The sequence below is a fragment of the Hemiscyllium ocellatum genome, chromosome 9 (genome assembly GCF_020745735.1).
Source record: "Hemiscyllium ocellatum isolate sHemOce1 chromosome 9, sHemOce1.pat.X.cur, whole genome shotgun sequence".
In the NCBI taxonomy this organism is placed as follows: Eukaryota; Metazoa; Chordata; class Chondrichthyes; order Orectolobiformes; family Hemiscylliidae; genus Hemiscyllium; species Hemiscyllium ocellatum.
In genome coordinates, this window is record NC_083409.1 from 115,954,080 (window position 1) to 115,969,875 (window position 15,796).

Here is a 15,796-nt window from a genome sequence, read left to right on the forward strand (position 1 = left end):
GGGGGCATAGGTTTACGGTGAGAGGGGAAAGATATAAAACAGACCAAACGGGCAACATTTTCACACAGACGGTGGTACGTGTATGGAATGAACTGCCAGAGGAAGTGGTGGAGGCTGGTACAAGTGCAACATTTAAGAGGCATCTAGATGGGGGTATGAATAGGAAGGGTTTAGGGGGATATAGGCCAATGCAAGAAAATGGGACAATATTAGTTTGGGATATCTGGTCAGCATGGACGAGTTGGGCTAAATGGTCTGTTTTTGTGCTGTACATCTCTATGACTCTATGAGTCTCACAGCAGTGGGAGAGAAACTACTGGAGAAAATTCTGAAGGAGAGAATTAATCTCTACTTAACAAAGTGAGGTTTGATCAGGGATAGTCAGCATGGCTCTGTCAGAAGGAGGTCATGCCTAACTAATCTGTGACATTTTTCAATAAGTTGACCATGTCTTTGGATAGAGGAAGGCAGTTGATGTGGTTTATTTGTATTTCAGCAAGGTCTTTGACAATGTCCCACATGGGAGACTAATACAAAAGGTAAAAGTTTTGATTTGATTTGATTTATTGTAGTCACATGTACCAGAGTACAGTGAAAAGCTTTGTTTTGCAAGCAGTACAGGCAGATCATAGTAAAGAAGGACAAATAGATCATAGTGTGCTTAGACAGAGTAAAGCATACAGATTACATTGTTCAGGATGTGCATGAAGCAAGATAACATTAGCAAGATCAGCATTATTTGAAGTTAGACAGCCCATTCATCAGTCTAATAACAGTCAGGAAGAAACTGTTCCTGAACCTGCTGGTGTGTGTGTGTGTGTGTGTGTGTGTGTGTGTGTGTGTGAACCTCTGTATAATTTTTGCCTGACAGAAGAGGTTGTATGAAGACTTGACCAGAGTGGGAGGGGTCTTTGATGATATTGGCAGCCTTACTGCAACAAAGAGAATTGTATTTGGAGTCCATGGATGAAAGGGCCATGGGATCCAGGGTAACTTGACAAGATGGATCCAAAATTATTGTAGTGACAGGAGACAGAGAGCAGTGGTAGAACGCTGTTTGTGTGCTTGGAGACCAGAGTGCAGTGGTGTACCAGAGGGATCAGTGCTAGGTTCTTTATTGATAGTGAAGGGAATGTTGGAGAAATGATAAGTTAGTTTCAAGATAACACAGAGATTGTGTAGATAGATGACAGTGAGGAGGAAGGTGTTACATTTACAGGAGGATTTAAACGGCTTGGTCAGATAGGCAGATCAGAGGCAGATGGAATTTAACCCAGATAAATGTGAGGGATGTAATTTGGAAGACGGAACAAGACTAGGGAATACTCAATGACTGGCCGGACACTACAAAGCTCGGAGGACCAAAGGGATGTTGGGGAGCTGATCCACAGATCCCTGATGGTGGCAGGGCAGGTTAATAGGGTGGTTAAGAAGGCATATGGGGACGCTTGCCCTTATCAATTGTGGCATAGATTATAAGAACAGGGAAATTATGTTGGAACTGTACACCACTTTGATGAAACTACAGCTGGAGTGCTGCGGATAGTTCTGTTCTCCCCTCAATAGGAAGGATGTGATTGTGCTAAAGAGAGTGCAGAAGAGATTCACCAGGATGTTGCCTGGGTTGGAGCATTTCAATGATGCTAGAAGTTAACAAAGTTAAAACTTTAGAATTACACTATTTATTAAATACTTATCTATGGGCCTGGATGGGGTCTCTTCCACCCCAATGTTGATATCATCACCAGCACACATCCCCTCATCATACCCCTAACACAGAACCATGTCACCATTCTTCAAAGCCATCCTGCCTCTGCAGGTAACATCATCACCATGAGATAGAGCTGAGCCAGTCTCAGCAATGCAGCTGCCACTGACGCTGCCAAGTGCTGTCCAAAGAAGGTAAGTAGAGTCATGAAATCATACAGCATGGAAACAGACCCTTCAGTCTAACTAGTCCACACTGATCATATTCCCAAACTAAACTAGTCCAACTTGCCTGTGTTTGGCTCATAATCCCTCTAAATCGTTTCTTTCATGTACTTATCTAAATGTCTTTCAAATATTGCAACTGTACCTGCATCCATCACTTCCTCTGGCAGGTCATTCCAAACATAAACCACTCTTTGTGTAAAACGATACGCCTCGTGTCATTTTTAAAACTTTCTCCTCTCCTTAAAAATGTGTCCCCTAGTTTTGAATTTCCCCAACCATAGGGAAAAGACCTTTGCTATTCACCTTATCTATGCCCCTCGTGATTTTATAAACCCCAATAAGGTCTCCCTGCAACCTCCCACACTCCAGTGAAAAATGGTCCAAACTTACCAGTCTATTTTTAAAATTTGAAATCTCCATTCCCGGTAACATCCTGGTAAATCTCTTCCGAACCCTCTCCAGCTTAATAATATCCTTCCTATAACAGGGTGACCAGACTGGACATAGTATTGTAGGAGAGGCTTCACCAACATCCTGTACAACCTCAACATAACGTTCCAACTCCTGTACTCAAAATAAGGTTAAAGTTTTTTTTTAAATCAGAGAAAGAAGGTTAAAGCAGACGGAGTGGATGAGTCTCCACTGGACTTCAACCTGGTTTTGTGTTGGTCTTCAACCTGGGTCCGCATTGGGCATCAACTGGATCTGCACTGGGTATCAACCTGGGCCTGCACTGGGCATCAATCCGGGTCCGTGCTGGGCATCAACTCGGGTCCGCGCTGGTCCTCGATTCATCACTAATTATGCTGTCAGGGCAAGAGGTAAGTAGAAAGGAAAGAAAAACAAGAAAAGGGAACAAAAAGAAGAAAGGCCTAAAGAGAAAGTTCAGAAGAGCCAGGAGGAGACCTGAGAAGTTGTTCGCTGATAGGATCAGTGTAAACCCTAAGGCTTTCTATAGGTATTTAAGGAATAGAAAAATGACAAGAATAAGATTAGGGCCAATCAAGGATAGTAATGGGAAGTTGTGTGTGGAGTCAGAGGAGATAGGGGAAGCACTAAATGAATATTTTTCGACAGTATTCACTCTAGAAAATGACAATGTTGTCGAGGAGAATACTGAGATACAGGCTACTAGACAAGGTGGGACTGAGGTTCACAAGGAAGAGGTATTAGAAATCCTGCAGAGTGTGAAAATAGATAAGTCCCCTGGGCCGGATGGGATTTATTCTAGGATCCTCTGGGAAGCCAGGGAGGAGATTGCTGAGCCTTTGGCATTGATCTTTAAATCGTCATTGTCTACAGGAATAGTGCCAGAAGACTGGAGGAGAGCAAATGTGGTTCCCCTGTTCAAGAAGGGGAGTAGAGACAACCTTGGTAATTATAGACCAGTGAGCCTTACTTCAGTTGTTGGTAAAGTGTTGGAAAAGGTTATAAGAGATAAGATTTATAATCATCTGGAAAAGAATAATTTGATTAGGGATAGTCAGCATGGTTTTGTGAAGGATAGGTTGTGCCTTACAAACCTCATTGAGTTCTTTGAGAAGGTGACCAAACAGGTAGATGAGAGTAAACCGGTTGATGTGGTATATATGGATTTCAGCAAGGCATTCGATAAGGTTCCCCACGGTAGGCTATTGTACATAATGTGGAGGTATGAGATTGTGGGAGATATAGCAGTTTGGATCAGTAATTGGCTTGCTGAAAGAAGACAGAGGGTGGTGGTTTATGGGAAACGTTCATCCTGGAGCCCAGTTACCAGTGGTGTACCGGAAGGGTCGGTGTTGGGTCCACTGCTGTTCGTCATTTTTATAAATGACCTGGATGAAGGCTTAGAAGGGTGGGTTAGTAAATTTGCAGATGACACTAAGGTCGATGGAGTTGTGGATAGTGACGAAGAATGTTATAGGTTACAGAGAGACATAGATAGGATACAGAGCTGGGCTGAGAGGTGGCAAATGGAGTTTAATGTGGACAAGTGTGAGGTGACTCACTTTGGTCGGAGTAATTGGGATGCAAAGTACTGGGCTAATGGTAAGATTCTTGGTAGTGTAGATGAGCAGAGAGATCTCGGTGTCCAGGTACACAGATCCTTGAAAGTTGCCACCCAGGTTGACAGGGTCGTTGAGAAGGCATACAGTGTTTTAGCTTTTATTAATAGAGGGATCGAGTTCCGGAACCAGGAGGTTATGCTGCAGCTGTACAAAATTCTGGTGCAGCCACACTTGGAGTATTGTGTACAGTTCTGGTCACCGCGTTACAAGAAGGATGTGGAAGCTTTGGAAAGGATGCAGAGGAGATTTACCAGGATGTTGCCTGGTATGGAGGGAAGGTCTTATGAGGAAAGGCTGAGGGACTTGAGGCTGTTTTCGTTGGAGAGAAGAAGGTTGAGAGATGACTTAATAGAGACATATAAGCTAATCAGAGGGTTAGATAGGGTGGGCAGGGAGAGCCTTTTTCCAAGAATGGGGACAGCGAGCACGAGGGGGCATAGCCTTAAATTGAGGGGTGATAGATATAAGACAGATGTCAGAGGTAGTTTCTTTACTCAGAGAGTAGTAAGGGTATGGAATGCTTTGCCTGCAACAGTAGTAGATTCGCCAACTTTAAGTACATTTAAGTCGTCATTGGACCAGCATATGGACGTACATGGAATAGTGTAGGTTAGACGGGCTTCAGATTGATATGCTGAAAATGTGTTGCTGGTTAAAGCACAGCAGGTTAGGCAGCATCCAAGGAACAGGAAATTCGACGTTTCGGGCCAGAGCCCTTCATCAGGAATGTGCCCGAAATGTCGAATTTCCTGTTCCTTGGATGCCACCTAACCTGCTGTGCTTTAACCAGCAACACATTTTCAGCTCTGATCTCCAGCATCTGCAGACCTCATTTTTTACTCTTCAGATTGATATGACAGGGCGGTGCAACATCGAGGGCCGAAGGGCCTGTACTGCGTTGTATTGTTCTATGTTCTATGGTTAGATCTTGTATCTCTCAAAATTAAAATTCCTTGCCCTTCTCTCCATGTTCTTTCTGAGTAAACTTTACCCACAGAGGTGAATTCTTTCTACCCTCTTGGGCTTCTTTTTTATCGTGTGGTAAATTCTTAAAAGTGTTCTCTACTCTTGGTTTCATAGTGTAGGATCTCCCCTTCTCCCAACTTTTATCCCTCACAGGACAAAATCCTGGCCGGAAGCTTGTATTATGCACCAACAGGTATTCATCTGCTAAATCTACTGCTCTTCTCACACCCTGAACTTTCTGTTCCTTTATGTGAATTCTTATCATCTCTGGAAGTGAGTTTTTAACATTCTCCACAGAATAATCTCTCTTAGAGCCTCAAAGGTCCTATTTATTTTTAAAGCATGCACCCATCTATCAAAATGATTATGTTTAACCCTTTTGAACTCAACATAAGTCTGACCTGGTTCCTTCTTTATGTTTCTGAATCATTATATATACGCTTCTCGCACTAATTCATAAGCACTTAAAATAACCTGTTTGACCTCTTCATAATCACTTGACTCTCGTCTGACAGTGTGGCAAATACTCTGCCTGCTAGTTTAGTCTGAACGAGCATTACCCATAAATTATCAGTCCACGCCATCTGCCTAGCCAATTTTTCACATCAAATAAAGAAGGCTTCAACATCTTTCTCATCAAAATGTGGCAGAGTTTTGACTTATTTATATATATCATTGTCTTCTCTTTTAATCTCCATCATGTTAACTTGGCTTTTCTGATTAAGTCACAACATCTCAAGTTCAAATTCACTCTCTTTTTGTCTCTCCCTTTCTTCTCTCTCTCTTTGCTCTGCTAAGAATCTTCTCTCACTCTCTTTTCTCTCTGTCTCTCTTCTCTCTCTGTTTATCTTCTAATTCCATTTTTCTCAATTTTAATTTAAGTTTTTCTAACTCTACTGCACTTGTCTGTTTCTCTGACACACTGAAGTGTTTGAGTAACTCTGTGACAATTTCAGCTTTACTTTTGTCCTTGGTTAAACCCAAATCTAACTTTTTTGCTAATTCTAAAAGTATGGCCCTTACTTTCCTTCTAAACTTTCTTGGCAAAATTGAGAATCATCTTCAAACACTAGAACCTCTTTAGCAATTTTAAGAGCCATTTCTCTCACTTTTAATTTAACCAACCATAAGTCAGCAAAATTAAACAAATTGTCTCGCCTACATTTTATTTAAAGATCTAGGACATTAACCTGCAAGTGTTTAAACCTGCTGGATTTTTCGTACCCCCTAATCTATTCAAATCTGTCTAAACCAGTTCAAATCCAAGATCAGTCCCCACACTGTTACGACACGGGGTAAACCCCTCCTGCTAATTTAAACCAGCAACACAGAAAAGAGATTTTCTGTTGTATTCTTACATCTGTTGTAGGAAATGTTTTGGAAAGGATTATAACAGAGAGGATTTATAATCATCTAGCAAGCAACAATTTGATTTCCAATAGTCAACATGGTTTTGTCAAGAGCAGGTCGTGTCTCACAAACCTCATTGAGTTTTTTGAAAAGGTGACCAAGCATGTAGATGAAGGTAGGGCAGTTGACGTGGTATACATGGACTTCAGTAAAGCCTTTGATAAGGTTCCACATGGTAGGCTGTTGGAGAAAATGCAGAGACATGGGATTGAGGGTGATTTAGCAGTTTAGATTAGAAACTGGCTTTCTGAAAGAAGGCAGCAAGTTGATGTAAAATATTCAGCCTGGAGTCCAGTTACTAGTGGTGTGCCCCAAGGATCTGTTTTGGGACCACTGCTGTTTGTCATTTTCATAAATAACTTAGACACAGACATAGGTGGATGGATTAGTACATTTGCAGATGACACTAAAGTCAGTGGAGTAGTGGACAGTGTGGAAGAATGTTAAAGGTTGCAGGGGGACTTGCATAAACTGCAGAATTGGGCTGAGAGGTGGCAAATGGAGTTCAATGCAGCTGAATGTGAGGTGATTCACTTTGGGAAGAATAACAGGAAGGCAGAGAGTACTGGGTCAATGGAAGGATTCTTGGTAGTGTGGGTGTGCAAAGGGATCTTGGAGTCCATGTGCATAGATCCCTGAAAGTTGACACCCAGGTGGATAGTGCAGTTAAGAAGGCATACGATGTGTTAGGTTTCATTGGTAGAGGGACCAGTTGATATTGGTACATTACTACGGAAATCCCTGATTAAGATTTACCAAAAAATTCAAATGTCAAACCCAGCCAGCTATCGAATCTTCTCTTTGTATCTTCCTCTGTCTTCTTTTCTTCTTCGTAGGGATTTCTGTTTCACAGATCATTGACAGATAAAGGTACCTTAGAGTCATAGAGATGTACAGCATGGAAACAGACCCTTCGGTCCAACCCGTCCATACTGACTAGATATCCCAACCCAATCTAGTCCCACCTGCCAGCACCCGGCCCATATCTCTCCAAACCCTTCCTATTCATATACCCATCCAAATGCCTCTTAAATGTTGCAATCGTACCAGCCTCCACCATTTCCTCTGGCAGCTCATTCTATACAGGTACCATCCATTGCGTGAAAAAGTTGCCCCTTAGGTTTCTTTTATATCTTTCCCTTCTCACCCTAAACCTATGGCCTCTAAGGAAAGCATACCAAATGTTTTCTTCACTACCTTATCTACTTGCGACTCCACTTTCAAGGAGTTATGAACCTGCACTCCAAGGTCCCTTTGCTCAGCAACACTCCCTAGGACCTTACCATTAAGTGTATAAGTCCTGCTAAGATTTGCTTTCCCAAAATGCAGCACCTTGCATTTATCTGAATTAAACTCTATCTGCCACTTCTCAGTCCATTGGCCCATCTGGTCCAGATCCTGTTGTAATCTGAGGTAACCCTCTTCGCTGTCCACTACACCTCCAATTTTGGTGTCATCTGCAAACTTACTAACTGTACCTCTTATGCTCACATCCAAATCATTTATGTAAATGACACAAAGTAAAGGACCCAGCACTGATCCTTGTGGCACTCCACTGGTCACAAGCCTCTAGTCTGAAAAACAACCCTCCACCACCACCCTCTGTCTTCTACCTTTGAGCCTTTAACAGAACTATTTTACGGGCAGCCTGCACATGTTGATGGCTTGACAATTCTACCCCAAATTGTTCAATTATCCCTGGCCGTTTACCCCAAAGCACTGGATAATTTCATTGGTTTTTAATGTTGTCAATGTCCTAAATTCAAACTTGATTGGATGTTGGCGTAAATTAAATTGATTGGACTAATTTGAATTTGTTTTTGTTTCCAGACAACCCATCCAGTACTAGCTGTTCTGAACCAAACATTACATTGTAAATTCTCCAGCGATCTATGTGCTTTTTTAAGTCCTTCAACTCTCTTAAAGGTACAGTACACTTAGGTATTTGGTATGCTATCCTTTATTGGTCAGAGTATTGAGTACAGGAGTCGGGAGGTCATGTTGCAGCTGTACAGGACATTGGTTAGGTCACTTTTGGAATATTGCATGCAATTCTGGTCTCCTTCCTAATGGAAAGATATTGTGAAACTTGAAAGGATTCAGAAATGATTTACAAGGATGTTGCCAGGGTTGGAGGGTTTGAGCTATAGGGAGAGGTTGAATAGGCTAGGGCTATTTTCCCTGGAGCATTGGAAGCTGAGGGGTGACCTTATAGAGGTTTATAAAATCATGAGGGGCATGGATAGGATAAATAGACAAGGCCTTTTCCCTCGGATGGGGGAGACCAGAACTAGATGGGAGGGTGAGAGGAGAAAGATATAAAAGAGGACTAAGGGGCAACTTTTTCACACAGAGGGTGGTACGTGTATGGAATGAGCTGCCAGAGGAAGTGGTGGAGGCTGGTACAATTACAACATTTAAAAGGCATCTAGATGGGTGTATGATTCGGAAGGGCTTGGAGGGATGTGGCAGGTGGGACGAGATTGGGTTGGGATATCTGGTTGGCAAGGACGGGTTGAACCAAAGAGTCTATTTCCATGCTATACATCTCTATGACTCTATGACTCTCCACCTTTATAACACTATACTCAATAGAGTTTAGAAGGATAAGGGGAGATCTAATTGAAACTTACATAATATTGAACAGAGTGGACATTGGGAACATATTCCCATTGGCAGGACAGACAAGAATCCCAGGGCACAGCCTTAGGGTGAAGGGAAGACCCTTTAGAATGGAGATAAGGAGGTACTTCTTGTGCAAAGAGTGGTAAATCTGTGGAACTCATTACCACAGAAGGCTGTGGAGGCCAGGTCAATGAGTATATTTAAAACAGAGATAGATAAGTTCTTGACTGCTATGGGGATCAAAGGTTATGGGGAAAAAGTGGGAAATGGGGTTGAAAAATGTATCAGCCATAATTGAATGGCAGAGCAATTCGATGGCCTAACTCAATGGCCTAATTTCCGCTCCTATGTCTTATGGTCTTCTGATTTGAGGAAGGGCTTTTTATTTCAGAGGCTGGTAGGGGTCTGGAATGCTTTGCCTGGAAGGGTAATCAAGGTGGGAAATCTCACAACTTGGTGAGTTACTCCAGCAATTTCTGTTTTTTTGTTAACATCCTGCTGAATCCTGGCTTCACTCCCTCTCACGCAATCATATCCTTTCTGTAATTTGGTGACCGGAACTGCAAGATGGGTTGGCAGATTTGGAGAGAGAGAATGTTCTGCCATAAAGCTAAGGGATGGTGTCTTCACTCTAGGAGAGGCTGCAGACAGACAAGATTTTAATAAAAACCATAAGAACTGTGGATGCTGTAAATCAGAACAAAAACAGAAGCAGCTGGAAAAGCTCAGCAGGTCTGGCAGCATTTGTGAAGAGAAATCAAAATCATTTTGTGTTCAGCAGCAGAAAGAGCAGGAGCACCAACCAGGGGGCTGACGGGAAGGTGAGTCACTGATTTAAAACTTACCTCATGAATAGGTGGAGTGCACGCTGAGCAAGAGCAGACACGGGGCTGCTGAGTAAGTGGAGTCATATATTTGGGTGGGTGCGTTACCTGAACAACTACTTAGGTATTGTCTCCCACCCATCCTCCTCCTCTAACCAAAACATAAAGAGTTCTGTGCGTCAGATTGGTAAGGTAACTAGTTTTTTAAAATTTTTTTTACAGTCTCTTTGGGAATTTAGAATAATGTGGATGGAAGTTTGGGCAATTGAATGTTCCTGCTACAGGATGTGGGAGGTTAGGGTCACCACTAGTGTCCTTGCTGACTGCATTTGTGGGAAGTGCATCCAACTCCAGCTCCTCGAAAATCACATTAGGGAACTGGAGTGGGAGCTGGATGAACTTTGGATCACTTAGGAGGTGGAGAGGGTTACTGAGAGGAGGTCCAGGGAATTAGTCACACCTCAGGTACAAGAAGATGATAGATGGGTTACATTAGGGGATGGAAAGGGAACCGGCAGACAGTTCAGGGATCCCTAGTGGCTGTTCCCCTCAATAACAAGCATATTGTTTTGGATACTGTTGGGGGGAGATGACTTACCAGGGATAAGCCATGGGGCACAGGTCTCTGGCACAGAGTCTGTCCCTGTTGCTCAGAAGGGAAGGGGGAAGAGGAGCAGAGCATTAGTCATTGGGGACTCCATAGTTAGGGGGACAGATAGAAGGTTCTGTGGGGATGAGAGAGACTCACGGCTGTGTGTTGTCTTCCAGGTGCCAGGGTCCGTGATGTCTCGGATCGTATTTTCAGGATCCTTGAGGGGTGGGGAAGCAGACCCAAGTTGTGGTCCACACAGGCACCAACGACATAGGAAGGAAAAGGAATGGGGATTTAAGACAGAAGTACAGGGAGCTATGATGGAAGCTTAGAGCTAGAACAAACAGAGTTGTTGCCTCTGGGAGAAAGTGAGGACTGCAGATGCTGGAAATCAGAGTCAAGTGTGGTGATAGAAAAGCACAGCAGGAGAATCGACATTTCGTTATAAGCCCTTCATCAGGAGTTGTTATCTCTGGTTTGTTTCCTGTGCCACCTGCTAACAAGGTGAGGAATAGGGACTGAACACGTGGCTACAGGGATTGTGCAGGAGAGAGAGTTTTGATTCCTGGATAATTGGGGCTCTTTCTGGTGGAGGTGGGATGTCTACAACCAGGTTGGCCTTAATCTGAACCAGAAGGGTACCAATATCCTGAGGGGTTGGGGTAGTTTGCTAATGCTCTTCAGGAATGTTTAAACTAATTCAGCAGGAGGATGGGAACCTAAATTGGAGTTAGAACATAGAACACACAGCATAGAACAATACAGTGCAAAACAGGCCCTTCAGCCCTCGATATTGTGCTGACCTGTGAACTATTCTCAGCTTGTCCCCCTACACTATCCCAAAATCATCTATGTGCTTATCCAAGGATTGTTTAAATCTCCATAATGTGGCGGAGTTGACTATATTTGCAGGTAGGTTTCCATGCCCTTAACACTCTCTGCTTAAAGAACCTGCCTCTGACATCTAGAACATAGAAAAATACAGCGCAGTACAGGCCCTCCGGCCCTTGATGTTGCGCCGACCCAAGCTCACCTAATCTACACTAGCCCACTATTCTCCATATACCTATCCAATGCCTGTTTAAATGCCCACAAAGAGGGAGAGTCCACCACTGCTACTGGCAGGGCATTCATGAACTCACGACTCGCTGAGTAAAGAATCTACCCCTAACATCTGTCCTATACCTACCTCCCCTTAATTTAAAGCTATGCCCCCTTGTAATATCTGTCTTAAATCTATCGCCCCTCAATTTGTAGTTATACCCCCTCGTACACACTGACGTCATCATCCTAGGAAAAAGTCTTTCACTGTCTACCCTATCTAATCCTCTGATCATCTTGTATGTCTTGTATCATCTTGTATCAGGCGGCACGGTGGCACAGTGGTTAGCACTGCTGCCTCACAGCGCCAGGGACCTGGGTTCAATTCCCGCCTCAGGCGACTGACTATGTGGAGTTTGCACGTTCTCCCCGTGTCTGCGTGGGTTTCCTCCGGGTGCTCCGGTTTCCTCCCACAGTCCAAAGATGTGCGGGTCAGGTGAATTGGCCATGCTAAATTGCCCGTAGTGTTAGGTAAGGGGTATGGGTGGGTTGTCGCTTCGGCGGGTCGGTGTGGACTTGTTGGGCCGAAGGGCCTGTTTCCACACTGTAAGTAATCTAATCTAAGCTCTATCAAATCCCCCCTTAGTCTTATTCTTTTCAATGAGAACAGACCCAAATCTCTCAGCCTTTCCTCATAAGACCTTCCCTCCAAACCAGGCAACGTCCTGGTAAGTCTCCTCTGCACCTTTTCCAATGCTTCCACATCCTTCCCGAAATATGGAGACTAGAACTGTACACAATATTCCAAGTGTGGCCGCACTAGCATTTTGTACAGTTGCAGCATGATATTGCAGCCCCGGAACTCTACCAATAAAACCTAAAACCTAACCTTAGCCTTCTTAACAGCACTATCAACCTGGTTAGCAACTTTCAGGGATCTATGTACATGGACTTCACATTTAGCTGCATTGAACTCCATTTGCCACCTCTCAGCCCAATTCTGCAGTTTATCCAAGTCTCCCTGCAACCTGTAACATTCTTCCACACTGTCCACCACTCCACCGACTTTAGTGTCATCTGCAAATTTACTAATCCATTCACCTATGCCTGCGTCTAAGTCATGTATAAAAATGACAAACAGCAGTGGTCCCAAAACAGATCCTAGTAGCACACCACTAGTAACTGGACTCCGGGCTGAATATTTTCCATCAACCACCACTCACAGAAAGCCAATTTCTAATCCAAACTGCTAAATCACCCTCAATCCCATGTCTCTGCATTTTCTCCAAAAGCCTACCATGTGGAACCTTATTAAAGGCTTTACTGAAGTTCATGTATACCAGTGGTGCTGGAAGAGCACCACTGATCCAGAATCTGGTTTCCAGCATCTGCAGTCATTGTTTTTACCTCCATGTATACCAGGTCAACTGCCTTACCCTCATCTACATGCTTGGTCACCTTCTCAAAAAACTCAATGAGGTTTGTGAGACACGACCTGCCCTTGACAAAACCATGTTGACTATCTGAAATCAAATTGTTGCTTGCTAGATGATTATAAATCTTATTTATTATAATCCTTTCCTACAACAGAAGTAAGGCTCACTGGTCTATAATTACTTGGATTATCTCTACTGCCCTTCTTGAACAAGGGAACAACATTTGCAATCCTCTAGTCCTCTGGTACTAAACCTGTCGACAATGACAATGCAAATATCAAAACCAAAGGCTCTGCTATCTCCTCCCTAGCTCCCCAGAGAATCCTCAGATAAATCCCATCTGGCCCAGGGGATTTGTCTACTTTCATTCCTTCTAGAATTGATAACATCTGTGCATAACTAACCTCGATCCTTTCTAGTCTAATATCTCGTACGTCATTCTTCTCCTCTACAATATTCTCCTTTTCCTGAGTGAACACAGGTGAGAAATGTTCATTTAGCATCTCTCCGATCTCCACAGGGTCCACACTCAACTTCCCACTTCTGCCTCTGAAGTTCTAGTGTACAGGAGGTTGAGAGTAGTGAGGTCATAAATAAGATTTCAAGATCAGGAAAGGAAAGGGAGGAAAAGGAAGTGAGTCCAATAGTTTAAATACCTGAGTTCAGGCTTTAGGGCCTCCATTTGCCGAGAGGTGCGAGGAGCGAAGAATTTCTGGGGAGTTTTCAAGTGGGTGAGATTTACCCCTGACGAATGCACCTAACACTACGGGCAATTTAGCATGGCCAATTCATCTAACCTGCACATTTTTGGACTGTTGGAGGAAAACGGAGCACCCAGAGGAAACCCACGCAGACACAGGGAGGATGAGCAAATTCCACACGGGCAGTTGCCTGAGGCAGGAATTGAACCTGGGTCTCTGGCGCTGTGAGTAGCAGGGTTGTTGTTATGGGTGATTTCAACTTTCCCAATATCGACTGGAACCTCCTCAGTGCAGATGGTTTGGATGGAACTGTTTTTGTCAGGTGTGTTCAGGAGGGTTTCCTTACTCAGTATGTAGACAGGCCGACGAGGGGAGAGGCCAATTTGGATTTGGTGCTCGGCAACGAGCCAGGACAGGTGTCAGATCTCGCGGTGGGAGAGCACTTTGGTGACAGTGACCACTACTGCCTCACATTTACCATAGCTTTGGAGAGGGAAAGGAGCAGTTACCAAGGGAAGATATTTAATTGTGGAAAAGGAAATTATGACGCTATCAGACAGGAGTTGGGAAGTACAGACTGGGAGCAATTGTTCCACAGAAAGGGCACAGCAGACATGTGGAGACTATTTAAGGAGCAGTTGTTGTGAGTGATGCACAAATTTATTTCTGTGAGACAGGTAAGAAGGGGTATGATTAAGGAAGATTAGGGGTGTAACGGTGGCTCAGTGGTCAGCATTGCTGCCTCATTGCAACAGGGTCCCAGGTTCGATTCCAGCCTTGGGTGACTGTCTGTATGGGGTTTGCACATTCTCCCTGTGTCTGCATGGGTTTCCTCCGGATGCTCCAATTGCCTCCCACAGTCCAAAGATGTGCAGGTCAGGTGAATTGGCCATGCTAATTTGCCTGTAATGTTAGGTGCATTTGTCAAAGGGAAATGGATCTGGGTGGGTTGCTCTTCAGAGGGTCGGTGTGGACTTGTTGGGCTGAAGGGCCTGTTTCCACACTGTAGGGAATCTAATGAACCTTGGATGATGAAAACAGAGGAGCTTCTCATCAAAAGGAAGAAGGCAGCTTACGTAAGGTGGAGGAAGCAAGGATCTAGCACAGCTTTAGAGGATTACAGGCTAACTAGAAAGGAGCTCAGAAATGGACTGAGGAGAGCCAGGAGAAGGCACGAAAAAGGCTTGGCAACAAGGATTAGGGAGAACCCAAAGGTGTTTTACTCAAACGAGGAATAAGAGAATGATCAGGGAGAAGGTAGGGCCGATCAGGGATAGCGAAGGCAACCTGATCGTGGAGATTGAGCAGATAGGGGAAGCCCTAAATGAGGTTTTTGCTTCAGTTTTCACCAAGGAAAGGGAACTTGTTATAAATGAAAACTTAGAGGAGCTGGAATACAGTCTTGATCAAATCAAGATTGATGAAGTCGATGTGCTAGAAACTTTGGAAAACATTAAGATTGATAAGTCCCCAGGGCCAGACCAGATTTATCCTCAGCTGCTCTGGGAAGCGAGAAAGAAGGTTGCTAAGCCGCTGGTGAGGATATTTGACTCTTCACTCTCCATGGGAGTCTTACTGGAGGATTGGAAGGAGGCGAATGTTGTTCCTCTTTTCAAGAAGGGTAATAGGGAAATCCCTGACAATTACAGACCAGTCAGTCTCACATCTGTGGTCAGCAAGGTTTTGGAAAGAATTCTGAGGGATAGGATTTATGAGTATTTGGAAAAGCATAGAGTGATTAAAGGCAGTCAGCATGGCTTTGTGAGGGCAGGTCATGCCTCACAAACCTTATTGAGTTCTTTGAGGAGGTGATGAGACAGGTAACGAAGGTCAAGCAGTGAATGTGGTGTATATGGATTTCAGCAAGGCATCTGATAGGGTTCCTCATGGTAGGCTCATTCATAAAGTCAGGCATTATGGGATACAGGGAGATTTGGCTATCTGGTTAGCTGACAGAAAGCAGAGAGTGGTTGTGGGTGGAAAGTATTCTGCCTGGAGGACAGTGCTGAGTGGGGTCCCACAGGGCTCTGTTCTTAGGCCTCTGCTCTTTGTAGTTTTTATAAATGACTCGGATGAGGAGGTTGAGGGATGGGTTAGTAAATTTGCAGAGGACACAAAGGTAAGAGGTGTTGTCGATAGTATAGAGGGCTACTGCAGGTTGTAGCGTGACACAGACAGGATGCAGAGCTGGGCTGAGAAATGGTAGATGGAATTC